The sequence below is a fragment of the Capsicum annuum genome, chromosome 9 (genome assembly GCF_002878395.1).
Source record: "Capsicum annuum cultivar UCD-10X-F1 chromosome 9, UCD10Xv1.1, whole genome shotgun sequence".
NCBI classification, from domain to species: Eukaryota; Viridiplantae; Streptophyta; class Magnoliopsida; order Solanales; family Solanaceae; genus Capsicum; species Capsicum annuum.
Genome location: NC_061119.1, coordinates 18,062,944 through 18,084,944, shown reverse-complemented (window position 1 = coordinate 18,084,944; position 22,001 = coordinate 18,062,944). Strand labels below are relative to the sequence as shown.

The window sequence follows — 22,001 nt, the reverse complement described above, 5'->3', positions numbered from 1 at the left end:
ATCAATTGTACTATTTGATTGGGGAATGCCCTGAGGTATCTATATTATTTTATTCGAGGAATGCCCCGAGAACGTTTACTCGAAGATGGCGCGTGATCAAGTCCCAAGGCACCGAGTGGAGAGTAGATTAGGATTAGCGTAGGTTAGCGTTGGTTTACATTTCAGTACCTTTTATTTCGAACTATAATAATTGGACTGGACATTATTTTTGGGACTTGTTTTGTTTTGGTGTGATTGTTTGTTTTGTATGTTTGTTTGGTTTATACATCTTATAGTGTCTTCTAGCTGATATACTCCACAAAGCGACCGTGGTCGAACCATGATATCGAGGGGTGCCTAACACCTTCCCCTCGGTCAACAAAATTCTTAATTGAAATCTCTATTCGCGAATCAGTTTCTAGAGTCAAACTGTTTTGAAAAGAATTTTGAAAGGTGACTTGGCATACCCAATTTATGTCAAGTGGCGACTCTGAATTTAATTGTAAAAATAATTCTTTTTTCGAAACAAATCTTTATTTTGTTGCTTTAATAATAAAAACCCTTTTCGAACTTACAATCGATATCTTTTTGGTTAAAAGAAAATGGTGTGACAGATCTAGCAACTCTGCCGAGGATTTTTCATAATTTGAGCTTATTTTTTTGAGTTGTATCGGCTTAATTTTACATTATGGGTTTATAAACATTATTTGTGTTATCATTTGTGTTATTGTTTTATCATTGTTGTGCACCTACATGCTTCGTGTTTACAATTTTTTCTTACGTGTGACTGCTTTATATCTGGCATCATTTGCATATACCGAGTTAATTTTTTCTACAACAAGTCCAGGAGTACACGTTGCATACACGAACTCTAGTTAAGTCACCCTTATTTTAGGAGAGGGAGCCGTTGGATGTATAAAGTACGTGGAAAGCAATCACAGCCACTATCGACCATATGCGCCTCCGAACAGCCTTGTTAGTGGACTCCAGCTTAGGTCAACCTTTAGGTCATGCTTATCTGCATCATATTGAGACCTAGCGGGACCCACCTGATCCTTTGTAGGAGACTCACTCCTAAAACATCCTTACGTGCTAATTGTTGCATCTTTGAGGAAAATAGGGTCATTTAATAGACTGGTTTGCGGAAAGCATGTGCTAAATTAAAGGAGAGTTTGTTTATGAAAAGTTTAAAAAAAAAGGAAAAAGAAAAAAATGAGTAAAAAAAGAAGAGTTTCGTAGTTTTTAGAGTTATTTATGAATTTTGTTTTCCAAAATCCAAAAATTCAAAAAGATTCTTTTTTTTACCTTTTGCGCTCATCTTCTCAAAAAAAAAATCAAAAAGATTTTTCTTTTGTTCTCATTAGCAAGCATTCATAATTTGAAAATTTGAAAAAAGATTTTTTTCAATAGTAGCTTCTTATAAAAGAAAAATTCAAAAAAAAAAATGATAAAAGTTTTGCACATTCCATATAACAAAAATACCAAAAAAAAATTTCTTTCATAGTTGTTGATGTCAATTTATGTGAAGTGTCAAATCGAAATACCCAGAAGAGATTTTATTGACGTTTTCATCATCTGTCTCTTAAGTCAAGATTCAGTTTGTTATTTAGTCCTTAATTGTCCAATCTGGACGAACTACGCACACCTGATTCTCCTCTTTTGGAAAGGAGATACGTAGGCAACCCTTCATGGGTTCGGTGATGTTATTTAAAAAATCCAAAAATATTTTCACTCTTCATTTTGAGTAGGTATCTTATACATCTTTTAAAAGAAAACTATAAAAAGATTTTACTTTAATAGCTTCAAGTTTCATTTTCATATGAAATTCAAAATCGAAAACTCAAAAAGATTTTCTTTGGTAATCCTAGGTTTCATTTTGTGTAGGAATTTTAAATTTGATAAAAATCAAAAAATATTTTCATCAATTCTTTTGACAATTTGTTATTTTCTTTTCTTCTTAAAGTTTCAAGAAAAAGAAAGAGAGTTTGATCAGTCATGTTGTGCCAAAACTTCACGAACTACGCACACCTGATTCTCCTCTATCGGGAGTGAGATACGTGGGCAGCCCTTTCAGGGTTCGGTGATTTTATTTAAAAAAGAAAAAATAGCCAAAAACTCCCTCAACCTTTACCCCAAATACCAACTACACTCTTATACTTTGCGGGGGTCCTATGACCCCCCTGAACATTTTTAAAATGGAATTATTACCCCCCACCCCCAAAAACAACTCGCACCCAGATGTGTAATGAAAGGTGAGCAACACGCACTTGCCATGTCATGCCATGTAATTTCAACATAATATTATATTTTTATATTAAAAAAATTAATAATTATTCTTTAATATATATATATATATATATATATATATATATATATATATATATTCTCTTTGTCAACATCTTTAATAAGCTAATATACCTTTTCTCTTCTCTCTAGCTTCTCTCTAACTTTTCTTAACTTTACAACGACTTAGACTGACAACAGTTGTCTCTCGGAGCTCCGATCGGCGAAGCTCCAATGGATACAACGAAAAATCAACAATTTCCATTTTTTAGAAACTAAAAATGAAGTATTATTCATTGTTAGTTTTTTTTTGCTTAAATTTTTGTATTTTGGAATAGTCACATATAAAACATTGAAACCCACATGTAGATTATTCGTCTTTTATATTTCTTGTTCATTTTGTGTTCAGTTTTTGAATTCAATAAGAGATTCTTGGATTTTATTTTCATGGATTATGTTGAATCCCTGACGTCTTTGAGTTTGAATATGGATTTGGGATTTGGGATTTGGGTTTTTGGTGTTTGGGTGGTTTGGACAATTGTATAAAGTTTTGGGGTTGTTGTTGTTATTGTTTGGTTTGGGATTGAGGATTTTACAATTTAGTTGGTATTGTAAGGGTTGGAACCATTCTTTTTGTTATTTTTGTGGGAAATCAAGTGAATTGAGAAATGGGTGTGGTTCCAAAAATGATTTTGATGGGAAATAAAGTGAAAAAATGAAGTCTTGTAAGACTGGGTTGTTGATGAATTCGGACTTAGAAGATGAAAAAAATGATGGTTTATTGGAATTGGATGATGAGAAGGAAGAGTTTGAAGAAGAGTGTAATGATGAGGACAAAGTGTTTGATGTTTTGTCACTGAGAAAAATGGTAAAGATGGAAAGAAGGAGAGCAAGTGCTGCTTGTTTGGAACTTGAAAATGAGAGAATGACAGCAGCAACAGCTAAGGAAACAATGGGGATTGTTTTAGTTATAGTTCTATACCCTATACGTTATGGCCATCCTTTTAATTGTTTCACTACATACGTTGCAAGAGATAAACGAAAAGCATAAATTCTGTCATATTTACTTCTTTAATTAATGGACATTCAATTTAATTAAGTAAATATACTTCTTTTTATGAAGATAGTTCTATAGCCATTGAAGGGTTGTTGAAGCTTTTTATGAGAGAGAGTGATGGTGATGAAGAAAAAAGAAAATAAAATGAAATAAAAATAATATATATATTATATGTACTTTTTTTTGGTAAACAATATATACTTTTATATTAAAAAGATATGCAAAAATACTTTTTTTAAGATTTTTGGACGACTCACTCTCTCAGAGAGAGTGAGATACACTTTCTTTGCCACATAAGCCTTTAGGGGTGTAATAATTTCATTTTTAAAATGTTCAGGGGGGTCATAGGCCCCTACAAAGTATAAGTGTGTAGTTGGGATTTGGGGTAAAGGTTGGGGGGTTTTGGATATTTATCCAAAAAAACTTTCTTCTCTTCATTTAGAGTAGGTGTTTCATATATATCTTTAAAAGAAAACCACAAAAATATTTTTCTTTAATAGCTTTAAGTTTCATTGTCATATGAAATTAAAAATTGAAAATCCAAAAATATTTTTCTTTTGTAATCATAGGTTTCATTATGTATAGGGTCGTTTTAGTTAGTTCTTATTTTCTTTTCTTCTTAAAGTTTCAAGAAAAAAGAAAAAGAAAAAGAAATAGAGTTTGATCGGCCATGTTGTGCCAAAACTTCACGAACTACGCACACTTGATTCTTCTCTCTCAGAAGTGAGATACGTAGGCCCCCTTCTTGGGTTCAGTGATCTTTTGAGAATTTGCTATCTCTTGTTCAATTAGTTTAAAGCGGTTGGTTTGTGGCATTTAGGTTGGTCCTCCATTTGCACCAAGTCGAAGAGAAAGTTATGGCTAACAAGGATATTGAGGTCGCTGTCACTAATCAGATAGGGAGTTTCGGGAATTAGATATTAGGAGCTAATAAATAAATTCAAAAATTAAGGTAGCAAATGATAGAAATGCATCGATCTTGGGCTACCGAGTTTCCACTTCCTCCATTTCCCACTGATAATATGAAATATCTTTCTAGCTTGCCTCCAGTGTCACATGCACAATATCCCATTTTGCTTGACATGCCACAACATGCATCAGGGTCTACTCTAGGGCAAAACTATCCAAACACTTCCAATATTCGTTTTCTCACTCCTCAACACAAAACTATCACATGCTCGGCTCTAACTACTATTCATGCTTTTGTGGTGCCAACACTGAATATTTTTAAAAATATGATAAAAACTCTAAAAAAAAAACAGTAATATGAGATCATATTTCAGAGATCCATAACATTGGACTTTTAATACATGAGTATAATACATGAATTTAAGCATGGAAGCATATTAAACTCAGGAGGATGGTAATTTCTCATCAAAACAACAACATTCAAGATAAAACATCAAACTTGTCATTGGAAACATGAACAAGTACAACTCTTATGATCTTTAGTCCTTGATTTGGGAATGAATCCTAACTTAAAACATGTAAATTTAACTTTAAAATCATATATTTGGGCACAAGGTTCAAAGGTTAACCTTGTTCAAAACCCCACATACCTTAATAGCTAGATTCTTGAAGATTGCTTGAACTTTGGAAGCTTGAACACTTGGATTCTTGAGGAAAAGAGCTTAGGTTTTGTTTTTGGGAAGAAGGACGGTTTATAATGAGAAATTTTTAGAGGAAGGCGTAAATAATGCCCCTATAGATACCCCAAATCGTGTTATAGATGACTTCAGTTGGGGAAAAGGACTCAACTACCCTTGATTTCCTTAATGAAGGAGCTGGCCATAAGGTACCAATGCACCACGCCATTTGCTTTGGGGGAGAGAGCAATACACCACGCCACTTGCTCTGAGGGAGGGAGTAACGTACCATGGACCACATCACCATGGGAGCAACCAATGCATCGCGGTCTTAACGCGAGGACTCACTATTTTAGTAATCAAACACGTCCCGAACCCCACCCAAAAATCCTGAGACATACTTTTAACCTCCCTAAATATGAATCAACTCAAAAACCAATGTCTCAATGTCGAAAAATCCAAAATAAAAATCCGTGAAGTTTAGAGGTCTTGAAAATGACCAAGCCCTTAACATTTATTGAAAATTTTAAGCCTTGGACCCCTTAAACATGCAACTACAACTGAACCGAGCTTAGAATCTTATGGGGTATTACAATATCTCCCCCTTGGGAATATTCATCCTCAAATAAGACTGGTTAGACTGAGAATACTAAGGCAACTGAGATCATATACTGAACATGCATGACTTGGAATATGGTTACGTAACTGAGTCTGAAGCATGATACATAAACTGAATTGATTTCGTGAATGCATGCAATGACATGAGAATGGTTACATAGCTGAAATAGAGAACGAAAAAGAGTCGATCTAAGAAAACTTATTACCTCAAGTTGAATATGAGTTTACGGAGAAAAGATGAGGGTACTTGTCTCGCATATCTGCTTCTGCTTCCCAATTATCTCCCTCAATAGACTGATTCCGTCATAGAACTTTAACCAAGAAAACTTCTGCATTCCTTAGTCTATGAATCTGACGATCAACAATCTCAACTGGGACTTCTTCATAGGAAAGGCTATCCTTAACTTCCACTCTTTCTAAAGGAATAACAAAAATTGAATCACCAATGCATTTATTTATTAAAGAAACATGAAACACAGGGTGTACCGATGCCAAATCTGCAGGCAACTCAAGTTCATAAGCTACCTTCCTAAAACAACTCAAAATTCTATATGGAACATCATTGTGGGGACTGAGTTTCCCCTTCTTTCCAAATCTCTTCACTCAAATTCAAGATTTCTTCTTCTTATATCTGTATAAGATTCCTAATGACTTTGGACGGTCTTCAGCCTCTCTCGAATTAAGTGAATTTTCTCCATCGCCTCAAACACTGAATCTAGCCATAGCAAAGTGGTCTCACCCACTTCAAACCAACCAATATGATATCTAAATCACCTTTCATAGAGAGCCTCAAATGGAGCCATATGAATACTGGAGTGATAACAACTGTTTTAGGAAAACTCAATCACAGGTTAGTGGTCATCCAACTACCTTTAAAGTCAATAACACATTCCCTCAACATGATCTCTAAAGTATGAATGGTCCTCTCTGCCTGACCATCTATTTGAGGATGAAAAGCTATACTGAGATGAACTTGGGTACCAAGATCCTTCTGAAAAGCCTTCCAAAAGGGAGAGGTAAATTAAGTACCTCTATCTGAAATGATAGACAACAGAACCCAATGTAATTTCACAAACTCCCTAAGATAATGCCTGGCATAATCCTCAGCTAAGTATAAAGTATGAACTGTTAAGAAATAGGCTGACTTGGTCATTCTATCTACAATAACCCAAATCAAATCATGCTGACGACGCATACGAGGTAGTCCTATCATAAAATTCATATTCACCACCTCCCACTTCCAAGTGAGGATGCCAAACTCCTGAAGCTTACTACTAGGCCTTTGGTGCTTAATCTTAACCTGCTGACAGTTCAAACACTTAGCCATACACTTTGAATTATCTTTCTTCATACCACTCCACCAATAGATTCCCCGCAAGTCACAGTACATCTTAGTGGCTTTGGGGTAAATATAATACCACACACCATACGCTTCTGATAATATTCATTATCTCAAACCACCAATATGCTGAACACATAACCTTCCCTAATAATGAAGCACACTATCTTTCCCTTGGGAGAAAAGCTCCACCTTCTGGTCTCCAACCACCTCCTTCAACCTAACCAAACTAGAATCCCTGTCTTGCTTTTCTTTTACCTCAGTAATCAATTAAGATTCCACTCTATTCTAAACCCATATGCTACCTTCGGCTGAATCAACCAACCAAACTCCTAACCTTGAAAGTTGATGAACCTCACAAGATAACTCCTTCTTATCATCTTCGACATAGCAAACACTACCCATAGACAATCAACTAAGGGAATCCGCCACTACATTGGCCTTGCCCAAATGACATAACACAATCATATCATAATGTTTCAAAAACTCAAAACATCTTCTCTAGAAAAGATTTAAGTCTTTCTGCTTGAACATGTACTGTAAACTCTTATGATCCGTGAACACATCAACGTGAACCCATAAAGATAGTGTCTCCAAATTTTCAAGGAAAAAATAACGGCTACCAACTCAAGATCATAGGTTGGATAATTCTTTTCATGAGGTTTAAGCAGTCTAGAGGTGTAGGCTATGACCTTACCTCTCTGCGTCAATACGCAATACAGACCAACTCTAGTATCATCATAATAAACTATTAACCCATCTATATCATTTGGCAAAGCTAAGACTGAGGCAAAAGTGAGTCGAGTCTTAACTCTTAAAAACTCTTCTCGTAGGAATCTGACCACTAAAATGTAATCTTCTTCTGGGTTAGTCTAGACATGAGACAAGAAGTACAAGAAAAAACTTCAAAAATCGCTTGTAATAGCCAACCAAACCCAAAAAACTCCTGATATATGATGGAGAGATGGGTCTAGGCTAGTTTCTCACTACTTCAGAATTTTGGGGGTCAACTCAAATACCAGCACCAGAAATAATGTGACCAAAGCTACTGATCTCAACCAAAATTCGTACTTAGTGAACTTAGCGAATAATTGACAATCTCTAAGATTTTGTAACACAACTCTCAGATGGGTTGCATGATCATTCTCATTACAAGAATAGAAATGGATATCATTAATGAAGTCTATGACAAACATGTCCAAGTGCTGCTTGAACACCTTGTTCATCAAATCCATAAAAGTTGGAGGGGCATTTGTTAGTCCAAAAGACATAACTAGAAATTCAAAGTGACCATACTGAGTTCTGAAGGTTGTTTTTAGAATATCACATTCTCTGACTCAAAGCTGATGATAGTCGGACCTGAGGTCTATCTTAGAGAAACAACATGCACCCTAAAACTGGTCAAACAAGTAATTATTTTGGGGAGAGGATACTTATTCTTTATGGTGTCTTTATTCAATTGACGGTAGTTGATGCACATTCTAATAGAATCATATTTCTTACGCATGAATAGGACTGGAGCACCCCATGGGGAAACACTAGGCATGATGAAACACTTATCGAAGAGATCTTTTAATTGCTTTTTCAATTCATTTAGCTCAGGTGAAGCCATTCTATAAGGTGGAATAGAGATAGGCTGGCTATTTGGAATGAGATCTATTCCAACATTAATTTCCCTTTTGGGAGGATCCTAAGAAGAACTTCACGCAATGCATCTGGAAATTCCCTTACCATATAAACTGAATCGAGGTTCAGTGTCTCAGAGACTCGGAAGAGGTGGTAAATGCACCCTTAGATATCATCTTTCTTGCTTTAAGATATGAAATAATCTGACCCCAAAGAATTGAAGTACTAACCCTCAATTCGATAACTAGCTTGTTAAAAAATTGGAATTTTACAATTCTATTTCTGCAATCAACTGAGGCATAACATGAGTGGAGCCAGTCCATGCTGAGAATTACATCAAACTCATTCATCTATAACTCTACAAGATCAACTAAAGTAACTTTCTAAGACACTGTGACAGGGCAATTTCTGTATACCCGTCTGGCTACAATGGAGTTACCCACTAGGGTAGACACTAAAAAAGACTGTACTAATATTTTTGTACTGATACCAAAGTCTGCAGATACATAAGGGGTCATAAAGTAAAATAAAGCTCTGGGGATTAACAGTGCATAAACATGAAGATGAAAGACTTCTAACGTAACCTTAACTACAATGGGAGAACTTTTCTGATTATGTCGAGTCTGCAGAGCATACAGTCTATTCTGATGTTTCCCACTGGTGGCACTGGATATGGAACCCTGCTGAGTCGAGCGACCTGCTGGTGCTGCTGAAGAATGAGACTGGCCTTGTTGGCATAAATCACCTTCCTTCAGGGCTACTACTTGATATTTCTTAATCCTGTGGCCTGGATTAACACACCCAAAACACACATTACTACCTACCCGATATTTACCCTTATGGTTTATACCATACTTCCTGCAGAACAGGTTTGTACGACCACTGTGTATACTATCCTAGATCTTAGAGCCTGGCACTCTATCCCGACTATTCTACTTGAACTTAGGTACTGGCGCACTGGCTGAAGATGGAGCTGGGACTGAAAATTTTTGGCGGAACTGGGAACGGTTATTATATTTCGACCTTGGCTGAGAAAAGTTGAAGTTACCCCTTCTGGCCCTCTTATTTTTTTCTCTTTTTCCTTGAGCTTCTCTTCCTCAATATACTGTGCAAGAACCATAAGTCGAGATAGGTTCATCTCCTTAATTAACAGAGTAGTCCTACACTCTTTAACCACACAATCAGATACACCAGATATGAACTTACTCATCGTGGACTATTGCCCACCACCATAGTAAGAGCATACCTCGCCAACTGAGTGAATTTAAGCGAGTACTCCTTTATTCTCATACTTTCCTGCTTCAAGTTTATGAAATCTTGAACCTTATCTTCCCTCAACTCTAGTGGGAAGAACTTGTCTAGAAAGGCCATGGAAAACTCCTCCCACTCCATAGGCCCTGCCTCAATAGCTTTGTCCTTCCACTGCTTAAACCAGGTGTGAGCTACTCCCTACAACTGATATGCAACCAATTTTGCACTCTTATTTGAAGTGACACCCATTATGTCTATCACATTCTATACAATATCTAAAAACTCTTACGGATCCTCCTCAGATTTGGATCCAAAAAACAAAGGAGGATTCATCCGAGTGAAATCCCTAATCCTTGCTGCAGCTATATTTGCCACTAGATTGGCTGAGAAAATAACTTATCGGTTGTTCTGATAGCTACAGAATGGGATAAGGCTTTGAATGCGGATCGAAAATCAGCGTGAGAAACATGGTCATTCAGGGGATCTTTCTGAACATGAGGTGGTGCGGGATGATCCCCATTCCTTCTTCTATTAGTTCTTCTGGTAGGAATTGTCTGTAAACAAAATAAAGGATAAGTTAGAAAGAGAGATTCAATAGAGCTCATGCTCTTCGCACGACATAAACACTAAAAGAGGGGAAACTTTCCTAAAACATTTTATAGCCTCTTTCCCATAAGTGTAGCGTGCTTCACACCCATGCACAAGAATCTACTCAACGCAGTTTCCAGACTCCCTAGGACACTTTAAAACATTAGGCTTTGATACCAAGTTTTTTCACAACCTAAGGCTAACCCCTAGTCGCTACATGGTGTTTAAGGCCACAAGTGATACCAAAATAACTCATGATATGGTACCTTCTAATATGCATAAGATAAACCAACAACTTACGATCAGTCTAAATACTAAAATATATATATAAAAGATATATCAAAAGTGTCTGGTAAAATACTAAAGACCAAAACTGTCTATAACATCTGATAACATCTGAAAACTGAATGGTTGTCTACCAGTATGAAAGCCTCTAAGAATCATGGGGAGTTGATGGGACAAACCCCAAACTAAATCAGACTAACTAGATATAGATAAATACTGAAATAATAGTAAAATATATCACATCCTCGATAGAAGAGGACTCATTACTACTGCTGTTGAGTGATGCTGGACTGTCTAAGAACAACCGAGAAACTGAGCGTTCGAACCTATGTTATCAAATAACATAGTGCAATAGAAAAGTATACGGTCAATACTTTGAATGTACTAGTATGTAAAGTAAGGACTAACTGAAATACATGCAGAACTGAATGAATTCACATGAATATGTAAAATTGAATATGCAATACCAAGCATTTTAATACACTATCATTATCTGAGTAACTAGTACAATTTATATAACTGACTGAATAAATGCTTAAAACTGACTACTTGGTCTAGTAAAACTGAACTGAAAGAGACTGCCAATACTGACTGAAACTGTGGGAGCTATTATGTAACCGATATAAACCATGGTTAGTACCATGGAGTTCAACGTCTAACCCATTTTGAGGAGGGATGTCCCATCCTTGCCATCGGAATGGAACCTGAACTGGAGTGATCACTATACTAAGCCCATTTGGGCAAAGGGGAAAATGTTCTTTGGAAAGTCCCTAAATCTTATGGGGGCACGTAGTTTTTGGAAAGTAGGATGCACTGAACCCACACTTCCTCTCGGTTCTAAATCCTACTCCAAATCAGATAAAACTAGTATTATTCATGATTTAACATAACATGGTATTGTACTGATTAGGATCAACTTGAACTGAAACATAATAATAAAATCATGATCTGACATAATAATGAAGTCATGAATGACTAGCATTTGAAAAGTATGAAATAGCAAGTACACACATAGGTATAGGATGTTCATAACTTACCAACACTGAATATTTAAGAAAATACGATAAAACTCTTAGAAAAGTAGTAATATGAGATCATAGTTCAGAGACCCATAACATTGGACAATATAATACATGAGTATAATACATAAATTTATGCATGGAAACATATTAAATTCAGGAGGATGGTAATTTCTCATCAAAGTAATAAAATTCAAGATAAAACATCAAACTTGTAGTTGGAAACATGAACAAGTACAACTCTTATGCTCTTTAGTCCTTTAAATCATATAATAATACTATGCTTTCAACACATGAGGATTTGAGAATGAACCCTAACTTAAAACATGTAAATTTAATCTGGGAATCATACATTTGAACATAAGGTTAAAAGATTAACCTTGTTCAAAACCCCACATACCTTAATAGCTAGATTCTTGAAGATTGCTTGAACTTTGTAAGCTTGAACTCTTGGATTCTTGAAGAAAAGAGCTTGGGTTTTATTCTTGGGGAGGAGGAGGGTTTGTAATGAAAAATTTTAAGAGGAAAGGGAAAATAATGACCCTATGAATGCCCCAAATTATGTTATAGACGACTTGGGTTAGAAAAAAAGACTCAATTACCCCTTGATTTTCTTAATGAAGAAGATGGGTGTAAGGCACCAACGTGTCACGCCACTTGCTCTAAGGAAGACAGCAACGAGTCGCGCCACTTGCTTCTAAGGAGAGAGAAATGCGTTGTAGACCACATCACCATGGGAGCAACCAACGCGCCGCAAGCTTATCGTGTGGGCTCACTATTTTAGCAATCCAAACATGTCCTGAACCCCATCTGAAATTCCCAGAACTCTCCCGAGACATACTTTTAACCTCCCTATACATGAATCAACTCAAAAACCAAAGTCTCAATGTTGGAAAGGCCAAAATAAAAATGTGTGAAGTTTAGGGGTCTTGAAAATAAATAAACCCTAAACACTTACTGAAAATTTCAAGACTTGGACCCCTTAAGCATGCAACTACAACAGAACCAAGCTTAGGATCTTATGGAGTATTACAGTAATAGTTCTTTATATCCCTAATCAAGTAATTTGTGGTAGGTTTGAAATTGAAGTGATCCCAATTTTTTATTGCATTTGGACATGAGAGAAATGTGTGCTCTGTATTTTCAGATGTGTTTGAACATGAGCAAGATGAGTTAGAGTTTTTAATGTGTCTTGCAAAAAGGTTGGCATCCGTAGAAAGTTTATTTAGAGTAAGGAGCCAGATAAAATATTTTATTTTATTACTAGTATTTCCATTCCATAATCTGTACTTTTATAGTACATATTATCTAATGATTGGAGGAATATATTCTAATCATCTTTTGAGGAAAATTTTCATTTTGAAGATGTATTTCAAAAGAAAAAGTCAGATTTTGAATTAAATTGCTTTATATAGTTATTTTTTATAATGTCTGTGATTTTTGAGGAATTATAGCAGACATATTTGAGAAATTTCAAGCTCCATTAACTAAAATTTTATTTACTTTTTAATTTAAATCATCTAATGAGAGAAAATCTTGAAGGATTCTTGTAAATTATTGTTTGAGTAGAGCCATCTATCTTGCCAAAGGTTAATATTTTTCTCGTCTCCCACATTCCAGGACAAACCCTTGCAAAATATATGATTGTTTTTGCTAATGCTTTTCCATATGTAGGAGTCCTGGATTTATGGGTGATGATATTGTTGGCTATTCTAGTTTTATACTTTTTGTAGGAGTTTTACCCACAGGTGAGATGTATTTTTCATGAGTCTCCAGTTGAGGCTCAAAATTAAAGTTGAGTTTTTCCCTTCAGTTTTATGAACTCCCAATCCTCCTTTGTTTTTAGGCATTGTGACAGCGTCCCAGTTAACGAGATGGATTTTCCTTTTTTCATCTGAAGATCCCTATAAAATTCCTTTTAATTGTATCCATGCTATAAGTAATATTTTTGGGTAATAAATTAATTTACATAGAATAAGTTGGTATGGAGTTAAGAACTGAGTTAATTAATGTGGTTCTCCCTGCAATAGAAAGGAATTTAGTTTTCCAACCACTTAATTTATTGTTAATTTTATCAATTATAAACTGATAGTATTTTCGTTTGGTATTAAGGTTAGTCAGTAGGAGTCCAAGGTACTTCCCAAATTCTTTAGTTTCTTTTATTTGTAGAAGAGAAGAAATTGAAATGACATTTGATTGGCTAATATTTTTTGAGAAATATACTCTTGATTTTAAAAAAATTATTTTTTGTCCAGACATCTCGCTAAAGCTTTTAAGAATGGACAATATAGAGTTCGGCATTATTGGATCCTGTTTACCAAAATTTTGGTAATTATTTTGTAATTGGTGTTGCATAAACTTATAGGTCTGTATGTGAGAGTTGTTCCCATATATTAATTTTCGGAATAAGCACTAGATGAGTTTTAATGATATCCGGACTAATACTTTTTGAATAGAAGACGTCCATACATGTTTCAATGATAGAGAAGTTAGTGTCATCCCAGAATTTTTGGAAGAATATGGGATGTAAACCATCAGGACCAGGAGCTTTTAAGGGTTTAAAAGAATTAATAGCCCTGGGAATCTCATCGATTGTTAAATGAGTATTAAGAATTTGATGATCATCTTCTAGAGACTATTAGCCATTCTTTAAACCAAAAGAATGGGGAAACTAATTAGTTCAGTGGTATACACACTTTTAAAGTGATTTTTAATAGTGTTTTTAATATCTTTTGATTGGAATGACCAATTTCCAACAAAATCAACCAAGCCCAAAATTCTATTTCTACGTCTATTTTTTTTATAGTAGAAATGTGAAAGAACTTGGTATTAGCATCACCATCTAGCGTCCATTAAATTCTTGATTTCAGTTTCTAAAATTCCTCTTCCTGTTTTAGGATATTCCTAAAATCTTGTAGGAGAGTTGTCTCTAGATTATAATGGAAATTCATTTTTCTAGCCGGATCCTTTTTCTAGAGGCCATTCATTCTTGCTAAAATCTTTCTCTTATTTTTAAAAATGTTGCCCAAATTATCTTTACCCCAAGTAGTAGCAACATGTGAGAAACTAATGGAAGCATTTTGATAGTTGTAGTTATAGTGCCAATATGTTTTAACTATGATTTTAAAATCCGATGGTACAATCGCATAGTTTCAAATCTGAATTTTGAAATATTGATCTTGTCACTTTTAATAAGATTTAGTAATAGGGGACAGTTATCTAAATGGACTCTAGGAAGATGCGTAACCTTAGAGTCTGAAAACAAGTTGATCCATAACGGATTACAAAGAAATCGATCTAGTCTTTCCATTATTATACTAGATTGATTCTTGTTCATATTTTTCCAAGTAAATTTCGGACCAACAAAACGTAGGTCTATCATATTTAGATAATTTATGCAGTCCATGAAATTGGTGATTCTTCTACTGTCAACCTCATTCCCACCAAGTTTTTTAGAAGTATTAGTTACTTCGTTGAAGTCCCCACCCATTGGCCAAGGGCCCTTTATTTTAGTAGAGATTTAATTCAAATTTTTCCATAAGACTTTTTATAGTGATAACTATTTCTAGCATATATAATAGAGAGAGTCCATGGAGAAGTGTTAGGACTAACTTGTAGACTCGCCTGGATTTCTTGTTCCATAAGAATCAATGGATTCATAATAAACTCATTGCTGTTCCAGAAAATTGCGATACCACCTGAGTATCCTGAAGTTGGTATATGCATGACATCCAAAAATGATAGTAACTGCATAAGTGGCTCCTGGTCTGATAATCTAGTTTCAGTAAGAGAAAGGATTGTAGGGTTAAAAGTAGGGATAATTTTCAGTACATTCCTTCTAAAGGCTGGGTTATTTGCGCTCCTACAGTTCCAGGTGATAATCTTCATGGTTTATTGTGTCCGGAGTGAGGAAACCCCTCCCGATGCAAGGGACATCTCAAGGTTGATCGCTATTTGATTCTAAAATAAGGACAAGTCTCTACTTTCCTTCTTCGTTGCTGCCAACAAAATGACATATTAGTACATATGATCCACCGGGTAGGATTTTATGTTGACTGGAACTGGCGGTGGGATTTACCAGAATAGGTTATTTTGCATTTTTTTAAAGTAAACATTAGTAAATCATCTAGTGTGATCAGAGTTATTACCCGTGTGATGCCGTTTGGTAGTATTTCCCCTGGTTCCTACGTCTGGTATTGCACATTGTTGTCGAAATTGGACGATTTAAGTTATGGCGTTGGAAAGTAATTTCCTGTATCTGTGGCACTTCTTGGTTGTGAGTCATTACTTCCCATGTTGGTGACATAGTTTGCATGTGAGGAGTGGACCAATTTGTATAGTTCATCTATTGGCATGATTCCCTACTCATGCTCGTTGTGTGTTTCGTCATTACATTCATTTGCATGTGTAACATCGTCGCTCCTAGGTCTATTATGTGTTGGTTCTGCATGTAGTGGGATATCACTAGATTTTGATAATTTTGAATTAACTCCGAAAGAGTGATAAAGAAGGGAAGAGTTCCATCAATATAACATTGTTGTGAGTCGTTCCATTCACTAGTGGCGGCATCCAACTTGTTATCCAATTGTTTTGGTAAGGAAGGAGGTTATCCTCTAGTATTGGAAAATTTTGAGGATTCCAATTTTGTGGTTGGTTCTCATTCTGTAAATCTGGGGCAGTCTGGGGGTTCCAATTTTCTTAGTTGTATTGCATTAGAGACAAGGAGTGATTGCTGTTGGAGTTTTAACGTCTGTAGTGGAGAGGTTTTCGAGGCATTTTTTGTTTGAGTGGATTTTGTTAGTTGATGATGGAGTTTGGGGAGACAATATTTTCTTTTATATATGGGGGATCATTTTTTGTAGTGGAGATAATTGGCAATAGAGTCTTAGGGTTGAAAGTAGGACTAGGGTTCATGATAGAAGTAGAAGTAGAAGGAGTACTTGCTGCAGGTTGAGCATAAGAGTTCTTAAATTGTTCATTTAAGGAGGAGATATGTTGTCGTACCCTCCCTTCATTTGGTGTATCTTTTTTAGAGTTTTGTTGGAAACAAAAGCTTGTACAGCAAAATTTCGGCATAGTAGTATTTGGAGTGTGACTGGTTTTTGTTGATGTGGATGTGGAAGTACTTTTCTGTGCATGTGAAAGTTGTGTAGTAGTTGGGGTTAATTTATTTACTACAATGGGAAGTGTTTTGTCACTAGGATAGTAACAACAACAAACCCAGTGTATTCCCACATAGTGAGGTCTGGGGAGGGTAAGATGTACGCAGTCCATACCTCTACCTCTACAGAAGTAGAAAGGTTGTTTCCGATAGACCCCCGGCTCGAGACACGGAATGCTAAAAAAATTCATAGTAAAGCATGGAGCAAGATGGCATAACATAAATACGACACCGACAAGTAATAGTAAACAGAGAAAAGTAAGCAGATTCGTAATAAAGCATGAAAGAAGGTATCATAACAAGGATAATACCCCCACCAAGTAATTCCCAACACTAGCGACCCAAACTGACCCTAGCCTTCTGCCCTAATTCGCGTCCTCCATATCTTCCTATCTAGGGTCATGTCCTCAGTGAGCTGTAACTACTCCATGTCCCACCTAACCACCTCTACCCAGTACTTCTTCGGCCTACCCTACCCCACCTAAAACCATCCAAAGCTGGCCTTTCACACCTACGAACCGGGGCATCCATCCTCCTCTCATCACGTGTCCGAACCATCTCAATCGTACTTCCCGCATCTTATTCTCCACTACAGTCACACCAACCTTCTCCCTGATAGTCTCATTTTGAACTCTACCCCTCTAGTCAGAAGCACACATCCAACACAACATCCGTATTTCCGCCACCTTCATTTTTTGAATGTGGGAGTTCTTAACTGGCTAACACTACGCTCCATACAACATGGCCGGACGGACTGCCACCCTATAGAATTTGCCTTTAAGCTTGGGCGGCACCTTCTTATCATACAACACCCCCGAAGTGAGCTTCCACTTCATCCATCCCGCCCCAATACGGTGCGAGACATCCTCGTCAATCTCACTGTTACCCTAAATCACGGATCCGAGATACTTGAAACTATCCCTCTTACATACCACTTGTGATTCCAACTTCACTACCACCTCATTCTCCAATCTCACATCATTAAACTTGCATTCCAAATACTCTGTCTTGCTCCTACTCAACCTGATTCCTTTAGACTCAAGAGTTTGTCTCCACACCTCTAATTTATCATTCATACCCCCCCTCCCCCCGCGTCTCATCAATCAAAACTACATCATCTGCAAAAAGCATACACCAAGGCACCTCTCCTTGAATACACCATGTCAACACATCCATCACCAAAGCAAACAAAAAGGGACTAAGAGTAGATCCCTGATGCAATCCTGTCAAGATAGTGAAATGCTCTGAGTCTCCTCCCGCCGTCCTCATCTAAGTTCTAGCTCCATCATACATATCCTTAATTGCTCTGATATATGCCACCGGGACTTCACTCACCTCCAAGCATCTCCAAAGCACCTCCCTAGGGACTTTGTCGTATGCCTTCTCCAAGTCGATAAACACCATGTGCAGGTCTTTCTTCCTTTCCCTATACTGTTCCACCAGCCTACGTACCAGGTGAATTGCCTCTGTCGTCGAGCGGCCAGGCATAAATCCAAACTGGTTCTCCAAAATAGACACTATCCGTCTCAACCTCACCTCGACCACTCTCTCCCAAATCTTCATAGAGTGACTCAATAACTTAATACCCCTATAGTTATTCCAACTCTGAATGTCACCCTTATTCTTATAAAGAGGGATCATAGTACTCCACCTCCAAGCCTCGGGCATTTTTGCCGTCTTGAAAATTCCGTTAAATAATCCAGTCAACCACCTAAAATCAGCCTCGCCAAAAACTTCCAAAAATGCACAGGTCTCTCATCAGGCCCCATCGCCCTACCCCTTCGCATCCTGCGAACAGCCTCTCTAACCTCCTCTACCTTAAAACGTCTATAATAACTAAAATCCCGACACTCCCCTGAGTGCTCCAGCTCTCCTAACACAATAGTTCTATCCCCTTCGTCATTCAAGAGCCTATGAAAATACGACTGCCATCTATTCTTAATGTGGCCGTCCTCTACCAACAATGTACCGTCCTCCCCCTTAATGCACTTCACCTGATCGAGGTCATGACCCTTCCTCTCGTAGCCTTAGCGAGTCTAAACAACTTTTTTCCCCTCTTTTCTTTTGTAACCCCGCATACAAGCTCTCAAATGCTGCCGTCTTAGCCACCATAACTGCTAACTTAGCCTCCTTCCTAACTAACTTGTACTCTTTCCTTTTTACCCACTTCTCTTCTTCGTCCGTACTCTCAATCAACTTAGCATACGCCCCTTTCTCGATCTCCACTTTCTTCTTAACCTTTTCATTCCTCCACCAATCCCCCCGATGATGCCCGGCCCGGACCCTAGAAACCCCCAACACCTCAGTAGCATTCTCCCTGATGTACCTAGTCACCCTATCCCACATACTATACACGTCTCCCTACACTCCCACACCCTTATTCCCGCCAACTTCTCCCCTATCTCCCACACATTCACTGGCATCAAGCCGTCCCACTTAATTCTAAGTCTACACTCCTCACCCCTTCTCTTTCTATCCTTCTTTATACCCAAATCCATAACCAAGAGCCTATGCTGGGTCGAAAGATTTTCACTCGGGATGACCTTACAGTCCTTACAAAACACCCTATCCCCTTTCCTAAGCAACAAAAAGTCAATTTGGGTCTTGGCTATCGCTCTTCGAAAGGTGATCAGGTGATTGTCCTTCTTCGGGAATCCTGAGTTCACCACCACCAGCCCAAAGGACCTCGTAAAATCCAATAGAGTAGCCCCTTCTTCATTTCTTTCCCCAAAACCAAAACCACCATGTACATCACTAAAGCCTTCCTGTAATGCCCCGATGTACCCATTGAAATCTCCTGCTACAACAATCTTCTCCGAGCTAGGCACGCCTCTTACTACCTCATCCAAAACCTCCCAAAACCGCAGCTTCTCCTCCCCATCCAAGCCCACTTGTGGCGCATAAGCACTACACACATTCAGGGTAAACCCTTCAATGACCAACTTAATAGTCATCAACCTATCACTGATCCTCTTTACCTCTACTACCTGACCTCTAAGCTCTTCATATACTAAGATGCCAACTTCATTCCTATGCCTCTCACTCCCAGAGTATCAATTCTTGTAACCATCCACATCCCTAGCCTTAGACCCCACCCACTTGGTCTCTTGAGCACATGCAATATTAATCCTCCTCTTTCTAAGAATCTTCACAAGCTCTATGGACTTACCCTGAAGAATCCCTATATTCCAAGACCCAACCCTTATCCTACCAACTCTATCAACACGTCTTCCTCTACCTCCCCTGAGGCCAAACCTTAGCCTCCCTCCCACCCCCATCCGTTCCTCTTCCCCTATCCCCACAACAGCCCCCCGCCCCAACCCCCTCGGACATGACCCTATCCAGCCATCAACGCCTACAACCATTACTACAAGAAAATATAAGAAAATATAAACATTGGTCATAACAAAGCAGCAGCAGTAAATACAAGGCTCACACAAATTAGAAGAAATAATCAAGAAACAAAACTAAACTCAAATAGGGAGAAAAAATAAAACCAAGGAAAGGACAAAACTAACAGTAAGAAAAATAGAGCACACTAATGGCCTGGCACCAAGGACAGCCAAATAAATAATAAGGAGTGGTGCAAGTCACGAATAAACTACAACAGACACGCAAGTCAAGATACAGGAGATAGTATGATAAATAATATGAAGCAGCATAAAAGGTTCAAAAACAGCAAGACAATAAAGACACCCTCAAAGCACACACTATATCCAAATTTTAAGAACAACAACTACTAAAAATCCAAATAACTGATAGGAAATCCCATGCAAATTATAGGCAATGAAAATATCGAAAATATCAAAAAATCAAGTGATAAAATAAAGTTCAAGGGTTAGAAGTCACCGAAATACGTATATTATGTAATCTGCTCTTGCTTGTTGTGTTGGAACCCAACAAATTAGGTCACAGGAATCACTTCGCTAGAAAGTCGCCGGCTCAAATCTGGACAGTAGTTGCAATATTCGGTAGAGACCCCCACCTGGATTTTCTAGCTCCGCTGCCTTCACCACCGACGTCCGTCAAACTAGTTCACCGAATTCGATCGCGGACCGGTAACCAGCAAGTTGCTGCCTCCATAAATCTACTGACAGTGGAGAGGGGAGAGAGGGAGAGGGGGGGAAAGGAAGAGAGGGGGAAAGAGAGGGAGACCAAGAAAGAGAAGGAGAGAGAAATGTGCCTACCTGTCGCCAATGTTATTTCGCTGCCGGCGTCTACTTCACAGAGACTGACCAGTCACGTCAAAGAGAACGTAGGGGAAGAGAGAGACCAAGGGAGAGAGAAGGAGCAACGTACTTACTTGTCGTCGGCATCTGCTTCGACGGCGACGGCACGGTCAAGTTAAAGAAGGCGTTGAAAGATACGTTAGTTAGAAAGAAGGAGCGAAAGAGAGAAAAAGTTACGCCCGTCACTAGGATAGTAGGGTATACTATTTGTAGTAGTACTAGGCAATAAAGTGGGGGAATTTGATGGGATCGATGTCATATTTTTTTGTACTATTAATATTTATATCTCTTTTTATTGGTAATTGGGATTGAGTGGTTGGTGTTGGTTGAGAAGAGATGCATATGTTATTATGAAAGTTTTGTTTCACAAGAGACGTGAAAGCTTGGGAATTCACATGTTGGAGTGTCCTTTTGGATGATGTGGGCATTGTAATGTCCATGTCCCTTTGCTGGAGTTTGTTAGTACACGTAGGAGACATAAAATCCTTTATTTTTTTCTTTATGATTTTCGATTATTGATAAGTTTTGAAATCTATTAAAATTTCTATTATTCTTAGGATTTTCTTATATCTAGATTGGAATTGGAAAGAAACTTATTTTTTTTATTTTTTTATAAGTGACTGTGGTCCAACTAAACTCATCGTCATTTTTTTTTTAGAAAAGTATAAAATTCTCCTTGAACTTGTCCGCTCAATTCACTTTAGTCCTTTAACTTTACTATAATTATTTACCCCCCAAATCTTTTTGAAGTGAATAAATACTCCCTTAATGCTAATGTGACATTTAAAAAAAAAACAGAAATACAAGCCCGTTTTTTGTGACGAAATGATCCCACTAAATTATTTATTAAATAATAAAAGTTAAAAAAATTGGAAAATTAACCCTACTCCAGTTCCTTTCTTCTTCAACCCTCCTTCTCTCTTAATCCTTATGCAAACCATCTCCATTTTTCTTTCTTCAAATTCGTCATCTATCTTCTA

General features: G+C 37.3%; 1 pseudogene; it reads left to right on the top strand.

The window, feature by feature from the left end:
* The first annotated feature begins 2,625 nt into the window (after positions 1-2,625).
* Positions 2,626-21,140, top strand: LOC124887037 (annotated as a pseudogene).
* Positions 21,141-22,001: the final 861 nt, after the last annotated feature.